The sequence below is a fragment of the Aotus nancymaae genome, unplaced genomic scaffold (genome assembly GCF_030222135.1).
Source record: "Aotus nancymaae isolate 86718 unplaced genomic scaffold, 86718_ANA_hifiasm-v0.15.2.pri h1tg000049l, whole genome shotgun sequence".
Lineage (NCBI taxonomy): Eukaryota > Metazoa > Chordata > Mammalia > Primates > Aotidae > Aotus > Aotus nancymaae.
Genome location: NW_026988463.1, coordinates 18,387,387 through 18,403,664, shown reverse-complemented (window position 1 = coordinate 18,403,664; position 16,278 = coordinate 18,387,387). Strand labels below are relative to the sequence as shown.

The window sequence follows — 16,278 nt, the reverse complement described above, 5'->3', positions numbered from 1 at the left end:
ATCAACTTAATCATCTTAAAAGCATTTTTTATTGCCCCTCTTTTTTTTTTGGAGATGGAGTCTTGTTCTGTTGCCCAGGCTGGAGTGCTTAAATTCCACTTCTGGGTATACATCCAAAATAATTGAAAGCAGGATCTGGAAGAGATATTTACACACTCATGTTCATAGCAGCCTTATTTGCAAGAGTTAAAAGGTAGAAGCTGACCAGGTGTTCATGGACAAAAGAATGGATAAACAGACTGTGGTCTCTACATACAGTGGGCTATTGTTCAGCCTTAAAAAGGCAATGCTACAGCATGGATGAGCATTGAGGACATTAAGCTATGCAAAATAAGCCAGTCACAAAAAGACAAATACTGTCTGATTCCACTTACATGAGGTATCTGACACTCATAGAAACAGAAAGTAGAATAGTAGTTGCCAGGGGCTGGAAGGAGGGGGAAAAAGGAATTATTTGATGGGTATAGTGTTTCAGTTTTACAAGATGAAAAGGTTCTAAAGATTGATTGCACAACAATGTGAAATACTCATTACACATTTTTTTACTATAATTTTTAAAAAGAGTGCTCATAAGTTTAACAACAGTTACAATATTTCCACTTATAAAACATTTCTGGTCAGGCACAGTGGTTCACACCTGTAACTTTGGGAGGCCAAGGAGGGTGGATCACCTGAGGTCAGGAGTTTAAGACCAACTGGGGATAGTGGTGTGTGCCTGTAATCCCAGCTGATTGGGAGGCTGAGGCTGAAGAATTGCGTGAACTTGGGAGGCAGAGGTTGCAGTAAGCCATTGCACTGCAGCCTGGGTGACAGCACAAGACTCCGTCTCAAAAAGAAAAAAGAAATTCCCACTCTGTTGGTCTTACATACTTCTGAAATTCACTGAGGCAGCCTCTCACCTTGCTGTGCTGTCTACTTGGGAAAAAAATCCAAAAATTAGCCAGGTGTGGTGGCAGGTGCCTGTAATCCCAGCTATTTGGGAGGCTGAGGCAGGAGAATCACTTGATCCCGGGAGGTGGGAGTTGCAGTGAGCCAAGATTGCGCCATTGCACTCCAGCTTGGGCAACAGAACGAGACTCTGTCTCAAAAAATAAAATAAAATTGTGCCATATACTTAAAGCCTCAAAGCAAGCACAATAAAATTGTTATTGAGGCATTGAACAGATATTCATCACAGCAATAAAAGGAAAAGTAAAAATTGTAAAAACCCACATCCCTGAACACATTGCCCTCCTGCCTCCACCAGACAAAGATGGCTGACAAACGTGACTCTTTCATACTTACCTCTCCTCCCAGTGTGCAAGGAACAGAGGGGAGGCAAACCCAGGGGTTTTAAAGTGAGCAAAGGTGGCCAGGTGCAGCACTTTGGGAGGCTGAGCTGGGAGGATTGCTTGAGACCAAGAGTTCAAGACCAGCCTCCTCTTGAGCCTGGGAGGCGGAGATTGCAGTGAGCTGAGATCGTGCTACTGCACACCAGCCTGAGAGACAGAGTGAGAGTCTATCACTGCAGATCAGCCAGTGAGGAGTAGGGAGAGAGGCAGGAGGGAAAAATTGGATTTGTTACCATCACATAGAAGATGAGTATTTAAAAAAGTGAAGCGCCAGGCATGGTGGCTCATGCCTGTAATCCCAGCACATTGGGAGGCTCAGGCAGGAGGATCACCAGAGGTCAGAAGTTTGAGACCAGCATGGCCAACATAGTGAAACCTCGTCTCTACTAAAAATACAAAAATTAGCCAGGCGTGGTGGCTTACGCCTGTGTCCCAGCTACTCAGGCAGCTGAGGTGGGAGGATTGCTTGGACCTGGGATGTGGAGGTTGCAGTGAGCAGAGATTGTGCCACTGCACTCCAGCCTGGGCAACAGAACAAGACTCCATCTTAAAAAAAAAAAAAAAAAAAAAAAAAAGGAATAAAAAATATTTTTAAGATGATTAAACTGATTTTTGAAGAAAAACAAAAGCTGGAACTAGGCACACACTACCATGCCCAGAAATAGAAATTCCATTTGACCCAGCAATCCCATTACTGGGTATATATCCAAAGGATTATAAATCATTCTACTATAAGGACACATGCACACGAATGTTCATTGCAGCACAGTTTACAATAGCAAAGACCTGGAACCAACCCAAATGCCCATCAATGATAGATTGGACAGGGAAAATGTGGCACATATACACCATGGAATATTATGCAGCCATCAAAAACGATGAGTTCGCATCCTTTGTAGGGACATGGATGAACCTGGAAACCATCATTCTCAGCAAACTGACACAAGAACAGAAAATCAAACACTGCATGTTCTCACTCATAGGCGGGTGTTGAACAATGAGAACACATGGACACAGGGAGGGGAGCACTACACACTGGGGTCTGTTGTGGGGAAATAGGGGAGGGACAGCGGTGTGTGGGGAGTTGGGGAGAGATAGCATGGGGAGAAATGCCACATATAGGTGAAGGGGAGGAAGGCAGCAAATCACACTGCCACGTATGCACCTATGCAACAATCTTGCATGTTCTTCACATGTACCCCAAAACCTAAAATGCAATAAATAAATATATAAATAAATAAATAAATATTTTTCGTAGAGATGAGGTTTCACCATGTTGCCCAGGCAAGGGAAACTGAACCCTCTTCTCGTCGAAGATTGAAACTGCATTCATAAGACAAATTTAAGATTTGATAAGGGCTTGAACTTTGCTAAAAATAATAGGCATAGTTAAAAAATGACCTGCCATTGCTTAGCTTGTTTTCATCTAAGTTGCTTAATGCCCCAGAGTCACATAACTGAGGGTCGCAAGATTTATGTGTTTTTGTTTTTGTTTAATTTTGAGACAGGGTCTTGCTCTGTTGCCCAAATTGGAGTGCAGAGGTGCGATCATAGCTCACTGCAGCCTGGACCTCCCAGGCTCAAGCTATCCTCCCACCTCAGCCTCAGTATCCCAGAGTGCTGGGATTACAAGCATGAGCCACTACTCCTGGATGACTGCAAGATTTATAACTTTCCCAACTACCCCTATAGATAACACCACTTTGTGGTCTTTGGGCCAGGTGTGGTGCCTCATGCTTGTAATCCCAGCACTTTGAGATGCTGAGGTGAGAGAATGGCTTGAGCCCAGGAGTTTATGACTTGCCGGGGCAATATAGCAAGACCCTCATTTCTTAACAACAACAAAAAAAAGAACTGGTCTTCGAGATATTTTTCAGATTTAGCACTTCAGCAGACCAGCAGACAAAGCTGTCCCCAGGATGGGAACAGACTCAGCTGCGTGAAGACAGTTTTAGACACCCCCATGATTTCCTCAACTGTTTCGGTTTCTCAGACCCCCAGCCTGCCAAAGTACTCTTAACCTTAGCCTCTGAATTCTCAGGGAAAGATGAGTTTGAGACTTTTCTCCCTGTTCTTGCTTGGCTGGCCCTGTGACTATTAAACTCTTCCTTTGCTGCAAAACTGTTGTTCTTAGAGCATTTGGCTTTCTGGACAGTGGGCAAGATGAACCTGTTAGACTGTTATAACAATAGTGAAATACTTTTTTTTTTTTTTTTGAGAAGGAGTCTTGCTCTGTCATCCAGGCTGGAGTGCAGTGGCATGATCTCGGCTCGCTGCAACTTCCACCTCCTGGGTTCCAGTAATTCTCCTGCCTCTGACTCAGAGTAACTGGGATTACAGGTGCTCGGCACCATGCCCAGCTAATTTTTGTATTTTTAGTAGAGATGGGGTTTCACCATGTTGGCCAGGCTGGTCTTGTACACCTGGTCTCAAGTGATCCACTGGCCTCAGCCTCCCAGAGGGCTGGGATTACAGGCATGAGCTACTGTACCCGGCCAATAAGCTACCTTTTAAAATAAATCTATTAGGTAAAAAGAATGGATGAAGAGCAGTATACATGGGAAACAGAGGAGCATTGTGATGGGAATCAGAGATTGCAATAAAAAAAGAGGAGCAGCAAAAATAACGAAGGTGGAACGCAAATGACTACAGTTTGGAAAACAATGGATGTTAAACAATAATGCAATTGCACACTCCCTTCATCCCTTACACACACACACAGAGACACATACACACACACAGACACACACACACACACAGACAGAAAGAGAGAAAAAGAGAGGATACTAGGCTGTAATTCTAAGAATTCTTTTTTTTTTAAATGGAGTTTCACTCTTGTCGTCCAGGGTGGAGTGCAGTGGCGCAATCTCAGCTCACTGCAACCACTGCCTCCTGGGTTCCAGCGATTCTCCTGCCTCAGCCTCCCAAGTAGCTGTGAATACAGGTGCGTGCCACCACTTGCAGCTAATTTTCGTATTTTTAGTAGAGACAGGGTTTTGCCATGTCTCCTGACCTCAAGTGATGGACCTGCCTCAGCCTCCCAAAGTGCTGGGATTATAGGCATGAGCCACTGCAGCTGGTTAATTCTAAGAATTCTTGAAAGGTAATGAAAAAGAATTTAAAAAGAAGAAATTGCTCATTCCCAGGAATTTCATTTCAACCAAAGTTTTACATTAGCAGTTCTGGAAGCTCCCATTCCTTCTGCAGGCACCTGATCTTGGGCAGACGATGCCAATACAAGGATGACGGCCCCCACACGTGGGCGAGCGGTTGCCAGAGCACCAGGTCATGGGATGCTCACACACAGGTACATTTCAGCAGAGATGTCAATTTCGTTTGCTTGCCCGCACTTTATTGCTCTTTCTGGGTTTGCTGTATTAGTATAATGATTACTTTGGCTGTCAGCCTTGATGCCATAACAAACAAATGCCTAGGAACTCCTTTATCTGCAACGTGTAATGTTTAGGACCAGGAAATAAAGGTAATGTCAATAGTCTCCAAATAGTATGTGAAAGCAATAGCTTCCATTACTCAATTAGCAAAGCCTTCCGGTAACTAAACATTTGTTAGTGTGAGATCTGTGTTGGCTTTTCAGAGTGTCACGCACATTGACAGCCATACACTTAGACTCCTTAGAGCCTAAGAAAATAAGTTCTTTGCTTAGAAAATAAGGTCTATGGTTTCAAGACAGCAAGATCAAACCTATGAATAGGAAAATATAAATATAGGCCGGGCACGGTGGCTCACACCTGTAATCCCAGCACTTTGGGAGGCTGAGGCCAGCAAATCACTTGAGGCCAGGAATTTGAGACCAATCTGGCTAACATGGCGAAACCTGGTCTCTACTAAAAATAAGAAAATGATCCGGGCACGGTAGCTTGCACCTGTAATCCCAACTACTTGGGAGGCTGAGGCATGGGAATCACTTGAACCCAGAAGGCAAAAGTTACAGTGAACCAAGATCATGCCACGGCACTCCAGTCTGGGTGACAGAGAGAGACTCTGTCTCACAAAAACAAAACAGAACGACAACAAAACAGGAAAATATAAATACAGCAGAACAGCCACATCCTCTTGTTCTTTTTGTTTGCTTCCTTTCCCTTCCGTAAGGAATTTACTAAGTTTTCAAGATATTTATTCAATTCCCAAGGAAAGGGAATGTAAAGAGAATGTAAGATTTTTAGCTTGCTAAGTGAGTGAGAAAGAGTCAGAAGCTAGAAAATGAAAAATGAATTTGAATCGCTTGAAAGGCGTCACCTAAACACGGCAAAAAAATTCATCAAGAAAATGGTCTAATATATTGTGTTTACCCCTGAAACAATAAATGCGTCTTTTTTTTTTTTTTTTTTTTTGAGATGGAGTTTCGCTCTTGTTACCCAGGCTGGAGTGCAATGGCACAATCTCGGCTCACCGCAACCTCCGCCTCCTGGGTTCAGGCAATTCTCCTGCCTCAGCCTCCCGAGTAGCTGGGATTACAGGCACGCGCCACCATGCCCAGCTACTTTTTTGTATTTTTAGTAGAGATGGGGTTTCACCATGTTGACCAGGATGGTCTCGATCTATTGACCTTGTGATCCACCCGCCTCGGCCTCCCAAAGTGCTGGGATTACAGGCGTGAGCCACCGCGCCCGGCCAACAATAAATGCTTCTTATAACACCGAATTAAGATGAGTTCTAATGTTGTTTTAAAATGAGAATTGGGGCCAAGCAAGGAGGTTCAAGCTTGTAATCGCTAGTACTTTTAGAGGCTGAGCCAGGGCAATCATTTGAGGCTGGGAGTTTAAGGCTGCAGTGAGCTATGATCTTGCCACTGTCCTCCAACCTGGGGAACAGAACAAGATGTTGTCTCAAAAAAAAAAAAAAAAAAAAAAAAAAGAATTGAGAAATTTAGGAAGAGTTGGCAAATGTCACCAATTAATCTCCACAAGTACAATTTGTTTTTAAAAAAGCTAGAATGAGAAGATTCTTTTATTTTACATGTATGTTTTGAAACCTATCAAATCTCATTCCACTGGCCAAGATTCCTCCTCTTTTACCATAATCCTTTCTTGGAAGGAAGTTCATGAGTCAGTTGCATCCACTGTCTTAGGGGAAAGAAAGTCTTGTTACAAAGTAGCATTAATCAAGTGGACTTAGAGTTATAGTTTGGGTGGCTGAAAGGAAGACCGTCCCTAAGGTGGGTGAAGCTCACAGGCCTTAGATATAAAGCTGGTGGATGCAACTGAATCGCAGTACGTTTGCTGTTGTTCTGTTTGAAGTACGCAGTGTGTGTCTGGCTTTCATTCTATTTTAGAAAGAGAGAGGCAGAAAGAATGGATCTAGAGCAGTGGTTCTCAAGTGGGGGCGATTTTGCCTCTGAGAGCACATTTGGCAATGTGCGGAGACATTTTTGGTTGTCACAACTGTAGCAGGGGCTGTGATACTGGCATCAAGTAGGTAGCTGCTAAACATCCTAAAATGTACAAGATTGCCCTCCTCCCCACGACAAAGAATTATTTGGCCCCAAATGCCAACAGTGCCAAGGTTGACAAACCTTCATGTAGGGCAATGCTGTCCACTTTCTATGCTGATGGAATGGTTCCCTACCTGCATGTCCAATATGGCAGCCACTAGCCACGTGTAGCTATGGAACACTTCAAATATGGCTGCCGCGGGAACCAAATTGAGAAACTAAATTGTTTATTTATGTTTCTTCTTTCTGAGACAGGATCTTGTTTTGTCACTCAGGGTGGTGTGCAGTAGCATGATCATAGCTCACTGCAGCCTTGCGCTCCTGGACTCAAGTGATTTCTGCCTCTCAGCCTCTTGAGTAGCTGGGATTATAGGTGTGAGCCACTGTGCCCAGCTATTAAATTTAATTTTTTTTTTTTTTTTGAGATGGAGTTTCGCTCGTTACCCAGGCTGGAGTGCAATGGCATGATCTCGGCTCACCGCAACCTCTGCCTCCTGGGTTCAGGCAATTCTCCTGCCTCAGCCTCCTGAGTAGCTGGGATTACAGGCACGCATCACCATGCCCAGCTAATTTTTTGTATTTTTAGTAGGGACGGGGTTTCACCATGTTGACCAGGATGGTCTCGATCTCTTGACCTCGTGATCCACCCGCCTCAGCCTCCCAAAGTGCTGGGATTACAGGCGTGTATTAAATTTAATTTTAATTAATTTAGTTCACCATTTAGTTTAATTAGTTTAGTTTAATTTTAATTAATTTAGTTCAAGGCCAGGTCTTGAACGCCTGGCCTCAAGTGATCCGCTGGCCTTGGCCTCCCAAAGTGCTGGGACTGCAGGCATGAACCATTGTGCCCAGCCGAAACGCTAACATTTAAGACATTACTGATGAGGATGCATCTGACAGCATCAAGCTTGGGTGCCCATGAGAGTCACTTGGGAGCCTGCTGGAGAGCGAGGCACATGGACCATCAGGTGACCAACTTGTCCTAGTTTGCCCACGACTTCCCTAGTTTTAGCACTAGAAGTTCTATGCTAAAAACTCGTCAGTCCCAGGAAGACCAGCCCAGCCCAGGACCATTCCCAGAAGTTTTAATTCACTAAGTCTTGAGTGGGACCTGGGAATTTTGCCTTTTTTCGGGTTTCCCAAGTGATTCCTCTATGCACCAGAGCTTGAGAATCACTGCAGATCAGCCAGCGAGGAGCAGGGAGAGAAGCAAAAGGGAAAAAGTGGATTTGTCACTATCATATAGAAAGCACTTAAAAAGAGAAGCAATAAAAAAATGTTTTAAGGTGATTAAATTGATTTTTAAAGCAAAACGAAACAAGAAGTGGGTTTGTGGGTTGCTTGTGCTTCAGCAGATTGGCCCCTTCTTGCTTGGCTGGATGGCTCCACCCTACCTGGAAGAATGAGGACCCCCCTCCCTGGGACAGTTGGAGACAAGTCAAGGTGCACATCCCGGCTCTTGCACCCACTGAGATCTGCCAGGAGTGGGCTCCTCTACTATCCGACAAGAAAGGATGCTGCTTGCTGGAGACCTGTAGGCTACAGAAACCTGTCCTCTTCCCTTCCCCACTGTCAGTGTGCTCAGAATCCTGCCAGGAACTATGAAAAATGATACAATTTAACGCTCCCTTTGGCTAGGGATCCTCCCTGTTCTCTACCACCAGGTCTGGGAAAGGCGGCAGGAGGCAATGAAGCTGGGGTGACTCTTATGCACACCCTGCATGTCTAGGTCTGCATCAAGTCTCCCTCTCTTAGGGGAAAAAGAACTTTCTTCCGGGTCCACCTCAGAGGTCAGAAGTGTAGCTCTTTATGAGACCAATTCGGACTCTTATATAGTCCTATAATGCTTAAACAAGTATTATACAACATAATCCAAATATTATAGCTCCAGATTTGCAAAGAAAAAAACACAAAACAGAAACCAATGATAACAAAACAACTTATATACCTATGCCAGGCACTGTTATAAGAACCAGATAGGAATTAACTCATTTAAATCTTACCATAGCCTTAGAAATAGGTGTATTGGCCGGTATGGTGGCTCACGCCTGTGATCCCAGCACTTTGGGAGGCTGAGACAGGTAGATCTCCTGAGGTCAAGGAGTTCCAGACCAGCCTGGCCAACATGGTGAAACCCTGTTAGTACTAAAAATATAAAAATGAGCTCAGCGTGATGGTGCACATTTGTAATGCCAGCTACTTGGGAGGCTGAGATGGGAGAATCACTTGAACCTGAGAGGCAGAGGTTGCAGTGAGCCGAGACCATGCCACTGCACTCCAGCCTGGATAAGAGTGAAACTTCAGCTCAATCAATCAATAAATGAATCAATAAATAATTAGCTTGAGGAAAGGCCAAAGCAAGACAAAGAAGGTATTTGAGAGAAAGGGAGAAATGATATTCAAGAGGCAATGGAAAGAAATCCCAGGATAACTGCTGTGCCCCAGCTCCAGAAAGCAGTCAGGCCAAATTACGCCACCCAACAAAGAGAATGAGTAAGAACTGGGGTTACCTCAGAGACAGTAAAGCTGTGTATATTTTCTCTGTCAACAGCAAAAAAAATCAAAGACAAATAGAAACTCCAAAACAAGCAATCCTCTAAAAGCTGTAAAGAAAGTCGGAATCAGATATGAATAAACTAAATTCTGGTCTGTCTTTGAGCAGTCAAGGGTGCACAGGAAAAAAAAACAAAAAACGAACAAAAAAACCTCAGTTCACCTGGATCTTCATCTCAGCTTCTTTCAATGGCTCAGATTAAGTGACATAGAATTAGCTGTCCGTTTCTAGGAGCTCAACTTCTCTAACGCACACATAATTACAGCTTTGAAGCCAGGTAGTTTTCATATTTCATAATCTACCTGTGATATTGTGATTTAGGATAAGAAATATATCTTTGGTCTTTATTCCAGGTTTCTGGCACAGGCTCCTAAAACCTTGGAATTTCCTAGGTGATGGGAGTGTCTTTTGTTGTAATATTTGGTCTTTGGTTCCTGTTCCTAAAACAGAGCTCCTAATCCCTTGGAAATTCCTGGGTGATGGGAATGTCTTTTGTACTAATGAGGCAGCCCTTAACAAGGGCTCCTGGATGGAGGCTGGTCACCAGAGAGACCAAGCCAGGGTTAGAAGCTTGCAACTTTCAGCCTCACCCCTCATCCTTCAGAATGAGAGAGGGACTGGAGATTGAATTAATAATCAGCAGAGTCTCCATAAAAACCCTCAGTGAAGGGGTCGGAGATCTTCCAGGTTGAACACATCCACATTCCTGGAGAATGACACACCCCAACTCATTGGGACAGAAGCTTCTGAACTTGGGACTCTTCTGGAATTTACCCTGTGTACCTCTTCACCTGGCTATTCCGCTGTATCCTTTATCATATTCTTTTTTTTTTTTTTTTTTTTTTTTTTTTTTTGAGACAGAGTTTCACTCTTGTCGCCCAGGCTGGAGGGCAATGGTGCCATCGTGGCTCACTGCAACCTCTGCCTCCTAGGCTCAAGCAATTCTCCTACCACAGCCTCTCGAGTAGCTGAGATTACAGGGGTCCGCCACCATGCCTGGCTAATTTTTGTATTTTTTGTAGACAGGGTTTCACCATGTTGGCAGAATGGTCTTGAACTCCTGACCTCAGGTCATCCAACCGCCTTGGCCTCCCAAAGTTCTGGGATTACAGGCCTAGGCCATCACTCCCGGCCTGTGATATTCTTTATAATACTCAGTTAAACCTAAGTAAAGGTTTCCCTGAGTTGTGTGAGCCATTTTAGAAAATAATCGAACCTGTGGAAGAGTTACAACAACTTCTCCTTTACAGCCAGTTGGTGAGAAGTTCCTGAGGCCAGGACTTGAAATTGGTAGCTAAAGTTGGGAGGCAGTCTTGTGGGACTGAGCCCTTATGTGGGTTCTGACACTAACTGTAGTCAGATTATGTTAGAATTTAATTAAATTGTTTTGGCAGGTGTGATGGCTAACACTTGTAATCCCAGCACTTTGGAAGGCTGGAGTGGGCAGATCACCTGATGTCGGGAGTTTGAGACCAGCCTGGCCAACATGGCAAAATGCTGTCTCTACTAAAAATGCAAAAAAAATTAGCTGGGTGTGGTGGCACATGCCTGTAGTCCCAGCTACTCAGGAGGCTGAGGCAGGAGAATCACTTGAACCCAGGAGGCAGAGATTGCAGTGAGCCAAGATGGTACCACCGCACTCCAGCCTGAGTAACAGAGTGAGAGTCTGTCTCAAAATAATAATAATAATAATAATAATAATAATAATAATAAAAATTGTGGGGCACGCAGCTGGTGTTGGAGACTGGGTTAGTGTGGACCCCTCAAGCCCCACCAACATCTGACCACAGAAGTGTTCTTTGTTGAAAGTACGGTAGGAGAAAACGTTTTTCCTACTATTCAATCTACAATGCAAGAAACATATAATTGTAGTTTATAAGACACAAAACACAAGTTTATAAACCACAATATGTAAAAAATAATTTTAGAAGTGGAGAAATGCAGAAGGAAGAACTTTATTAGAGGAAAATATTAAGGTGCTAATTTCCTTCTCACATGAAGTGGAGTCAGCAACGCTGTCCAAGTTTAAGGAACCATAAGTACATCATCATTGGCGGTAGTTCTCAACTGGGAGTGATTTTGCCCCCAAGGGACATTGAGCAAAGTCTGGCAAACTTTTGGTTGTCACAACTGCAGTGAGTGTGCTACGGGTATCTAGTGGGTGGAGGCCAGGGATGCTGTTAAATCTTTTCTAAAGCACAGGACAGCTCCCACAGCCACGAATGATCTGGTCCCATGTGTCAGTCACACAAAAGTTGAGATACCCTGATTTATTGCTACAAAGAAAACAACAAAATATAAATAATGAAACAAAATTAGGAGAGATCAAAATGGGAGAAGGAAGAGAAAGGAAAAGGGATAAGCGCAGTGGTGCAACCACAGTTCACTGGACCCTCTAACTCCTGGGCTCAAGCGATCCTCGCCCTCAGCCTCAGCATAGCCACATGCCACCACGCCTGGCTAAATTTTTATTTTTTAAGTTAATCAATTAATTAATTTTGAGGTGGAGTCTCACTCTGTTGTCCAGGGTGGAGGGCAATGGTGTGATCACAGCTCACTGCAACCTCCGCCTCCCAGGTTCAAGCAATTCTCCAGCCTCAGCCTCCTGAGTAGTTGAGATTACAGGCACCTGCCACCATGCCCAGCTACTTTTTGTATTTTTAGTAGAGACAGGGTTTCACAATATTGGCCAGGCTAGTCTTGAACTCCTGACCTCATGATCCACCCACCTCAGCCTCTCAAAGTGCTGGGATTACAGGCATGAGCCACTGCCCCTGGCCTATTTTTAAATGTTTTTGGTAGAGACAGGGTTGCACCCAGGCTGATTTCTAATGCCTGGGCTCAAGAGATCCTTCTACTTTGGCCTCCCAAAGCGCTTGGACTACAAACAGACGTGAGCCACCATACCCAGTTGCTTACAACTTTTGAAAATAAAAAATGTAATTTCCAAATAAAAAAGATAAATTAAGTAAATACTTAAGAATGCAAACATATGACTATGGAGGTTTCTGAGCAATCCAGGTCCCTAAGTAAATGGAGACACCTGGAAAGTGGTTTGGAAGCAGGGCATTGGAGTTCCCTTTGGAATACACTATCCTAAATGTTCCTCTTTTCACCTCACTCAGGGAAGCAGAAAAGCAAATTATTTCTCTCTCCCCTCACCTTTAAATATTCTTGTGTCATAGCAAATTCTCTCTTCTCTCTCTCTCTCTCTCTCTGTCTCTGTCTTTCTATCTTATTAAAGAGACGGAGTCTCACTCTATTATCCAGGCTGGAGTGCAGTGATGTGATCACAGCTCACTGCAGCCTTGACTTCCTAGGCTCAAGCCATTCTCCTGCCTCAACCTTCCGGGGTAGTTGGGACTACAGGTGTGTGCCAACCACACCTGGCTCAAATTTTATTTTTTCAACTCTGATTTGTTCCACATTCACCTCTTGAATTCTGCTACCTTTTCTCCCATATTGGGTAAGTATAAAGTCAAGCTTGGGAAGTTTCTAGATTCAATGCTGTTTGCAGTAGGGCCAGGACTAGGGGGAGGGAGTAAGATAAGTGCTGAGCTGGGATGCAAATTTAAAGGGGGCCAAAAATCCCAGTAATCAAGTGGATTCACCCATTTTCACACCTGAGACTGGGTAGTTAATAAAGGAAAAGAGATTTAATGGACTTACAGTTCCAAATGGCTGGAGAGGCCTCACAATCATGGGGGAAGTTTAAGGAAGAACAAAGGCATGTCCTACACGGCAGCAGGCAAGAGAGCCTGTGCAGGTGACCTGCCCTTTATAAAGCCATCAGATCTCGTGAGATTTATTCACTATCACGAGAACAGCATGGGAAAAACCCGCCCCCATGATTCAATTACTTCCCACGTGGTCCCTCCCATGACATGTGGGGATTATAGGAGCTACAATTCAAGATGAGATTTGGATGGGGACACACCATATCATCAAAATAAGTAACATTTTAACGTGATATTTTTAAAAATAAAAATAAATGCAAAAGAACCCATGATTTTTAAAAAATTAGCATGTTCAAAACAGACAGGATCAGAATGACTGCTTTGTGCTTTTGGCTCTAGCTCTGATCTCAGCACCACACTGACTGACAGGCAGAACCTTGCGATCTGCGTGTCCATGAGTCTCATGCTGCCAGGTCCCGTTATCTCACCTTAGGAGTGACAATTCTTTGAGTAACCTAAACCATTTTCTTGGAGACCTCCACTCACCTCCTCTCATTTTAAGTCCTTTCCTCTGATCGTGTAATTTATAACTCAAGTCTCTGACACAGGAGGAAATTCCATTTCTCCTTTGGAAGGCCACTATTTTGCACTGGATGTGGGTGCTAACACAGCAAAGGCTGGGAACTGTAACTATGAGCTTCCAATTCTTCTCATGAATTCTAGACACAGGACTTTTTTTTTTCCTTTTAAATGATACCCATGTTCAGCCAGGTGAGATGGCTCACTCCTGTGATCCCAGGGTTTTGGGAGGCTGAGGCAGGAGGACTGCTTGAAACCAGGAGTTGGAGATGAGCTTAGGTGACACAGCGAGATCCTGGCTTTACAAATTTTTAAAAATTAGCTGAGCACAGTGGTATGCAGCTGTTAGTCCCAGCTACTCAGGAAGCTAAGGCTGGATGATCACTTGAATCCAGGAAGTTGGGGCTGCGGTGAGCTATGATCATGCCACTGCACTCCAGCCTGCGGGACAGAGTAAAACTCTGTCTCTATAGAAATTTTAAAATTCATTGATTTTTAATTGTTCATGGTGGTGCATGCCTGTAGTCCCAGCTACTCAGGACGCTAAGGCAGGAGGATCACTCAAGCCCAGGAGTTCAAGGCTGCAGTGAGCTATGATCACACCACTACACTCCCTATAAATATTCCTTTCCCTATGAATGCCTTTGCACAAATGACTGTATCTGATGATTAGCATTCTAGCAGCTATAATTTATCTCTAAGAACGATGAATATTAGGTGACTGGAAGTAACCTGAGTCATAATAGTATCAGCTCCTGCCATGCCATCCTGAAAAATCTTGGCAAATATGATTCACCAAGTTATTCATTAACGTTAATGAAGATGTTCTATAACTTGAATTTGACCCTGTCTTCTGGGGACAGGACCTATCCTGGCAAAATATGACAATAAACTCTACTTTTGACATTAATTTCCACCGAGCTTCTCTTCCCTTCTCCAGTGTAAAAAGAATATAGTCAAACAATAACAATAATAATAAGTTAACAACAACAAGCATGAAGACAGCACTATTTATGAGTGCCAGTGTGCACTGTTGGCTGTGCATGGTGGCTCACGCCTGTAATGCCAGCACTTTGGGAAGTTGAGGCAGGAAGATCACTTGAGCTCAGAAGTTCGAGACCATCCTAGGTAATATAGTGACCATCCTAGGTAATATAGTGAGACCTCATCTCTACTAAAAATCGTAAAAGGTCGGCGGGCATGGTGTCATGTGCCTGTAGTCCCAGCTACTCAGGAGGCTGAAGCAGAAGGATTGCTTGAACCCAGGAGATCAAGGCTGGAGTGAGCTATGATTTCACCACTGCACTCCAGCCTGGGCAACAGAGTGAGAGCCTGTCTCAAAAAAAAAAAAGCAAAACAAAAATCACTTATCAGAGGAAGAAAAGGACGAGAAAAAAGAAGGGTGAGAAAAATGAGGAGAGGTTATTATTTCTTGAACACCATAAAGAAATAAGTAGATTTGGGTTTTTTTTTGTTTTTTTTTTTTAACCCCAGAGAGTGAAGTAGGGTTGGGAGAGAATGCCTGAATTCACTCATTTGATAAAGCATTCTTCTAGAATGTGATGCTCCAGTAGACACTCCAGGACATAGAGGTCACATTTATTGAGTGTTTGTGGTGCATCATATTTTCTTATTAGCTCTGATACCCACCTGTGTAAGTGGGCGATTTCGGCATACTGCCCGTTCTACAGACGAGGAAACTGAGGCCAGAAAGGTACAGTAACTCACCCAGAATCCCACAGTTAGACCTGGGGAAACCCAGATTCCAACTCAGGCAGATAACCAACCCTAGGGCTTGTTCTCATAATCAACACACTCTCTTGCCCCCCATTTCCCCACGGTCATTCTTTCCACTAACAAATGTCTGCTGTGCCTCAATTCTGTACCCTCATCCGACAATAAGCAATAAAACAGCCTCAGTTTCTGTTCTCCTTCCCTGACACGTTCCCAAGCATTTCCCATTGTTCCCATAACTTCCCACCCCTCCTTCAAAGCACTCTTACCTGCCCTCAGTCCTGCAGGAAAATCCAGATAAACTTCCTCTTCATTTTGTGGTTCAAAGCCAGAGGGACAGGCAACAGGTCTTCTTTTTTTTTTATTAACTAACCAATAAGGGCCATCTTTTTCTGCCTCTGTGCTGTGTCTCCTTAAAGACAGTGCTCCTTGCTGTCTTGGTCACATGGCTGGGCGGGATGCCACCCAGATCATGGGGAGGAGGTGTTTACTGAGCTCATTGCAGTTTTATGCCACTCTGGCTATCATCTCTTTCTTCACCAACCAATGAATAACTGGGTCTCACCGGGTTAAAATGCAAATCAGTCTTCCACCTCTAATATCACAGCTGCACCTATGGCCTCTGTCCACTGAGTGTGCAATGATGAAGGCCTAACTCAGGTCCCAAATTGTGCAATTCCTTCTTCCTAAACCCTAACTCCTCCCTCTTATTAATGTTCTTTTGACATCAGCTCAATAAAAAGATCAAAGTCCTTTACAGAGGTTATTTTATTTCTTGGATACCATAAGGAAGTAAATAGATTTGTTTTATGTGTGTTTTTTAACTCCAGGGAGTGAAGTGAAGTGGTGTGGGAAGAGATTACCTGAATTCATTAATCCAACTAAGAACGGAACGCAATGCCCCGCTAGACACCCCCAGGCACTGGCTACTTTCTTTTTTCTAAGACAGGG

The 16,278-nt window shown here is 43.9% G+C and overlaps 1 protein-coding gene across 4 annotated transcripts in view; it reads right to left on the bottom strand.

The window, feature by feature from the left end:
• TMC5 (transmembrane channel like 5) overlaps positions 1–16,023 on the bottom strand; it is an 83,180-nt gene extending 67,157 nt beyond the window's left edge. For 3 of the 4 annotated variants that reach the window (XM_064362537.1, XM_064362542.1, XM_064362538.1), the window contains exon 1: positions 15,597–16,023. The gene's annotated coding sequence lies outside the window, so the exon portion shown is untranslated. Of the gene's footprint in view, positions 1–8,786; positions 8,836–15,596 lie in introns of those variants that run through there. The other variant, XM_064362539.1, reaches the window with a different exon arrangement.
• Positions 16,024–16,278: the final 255 nt, after the last annotated feature.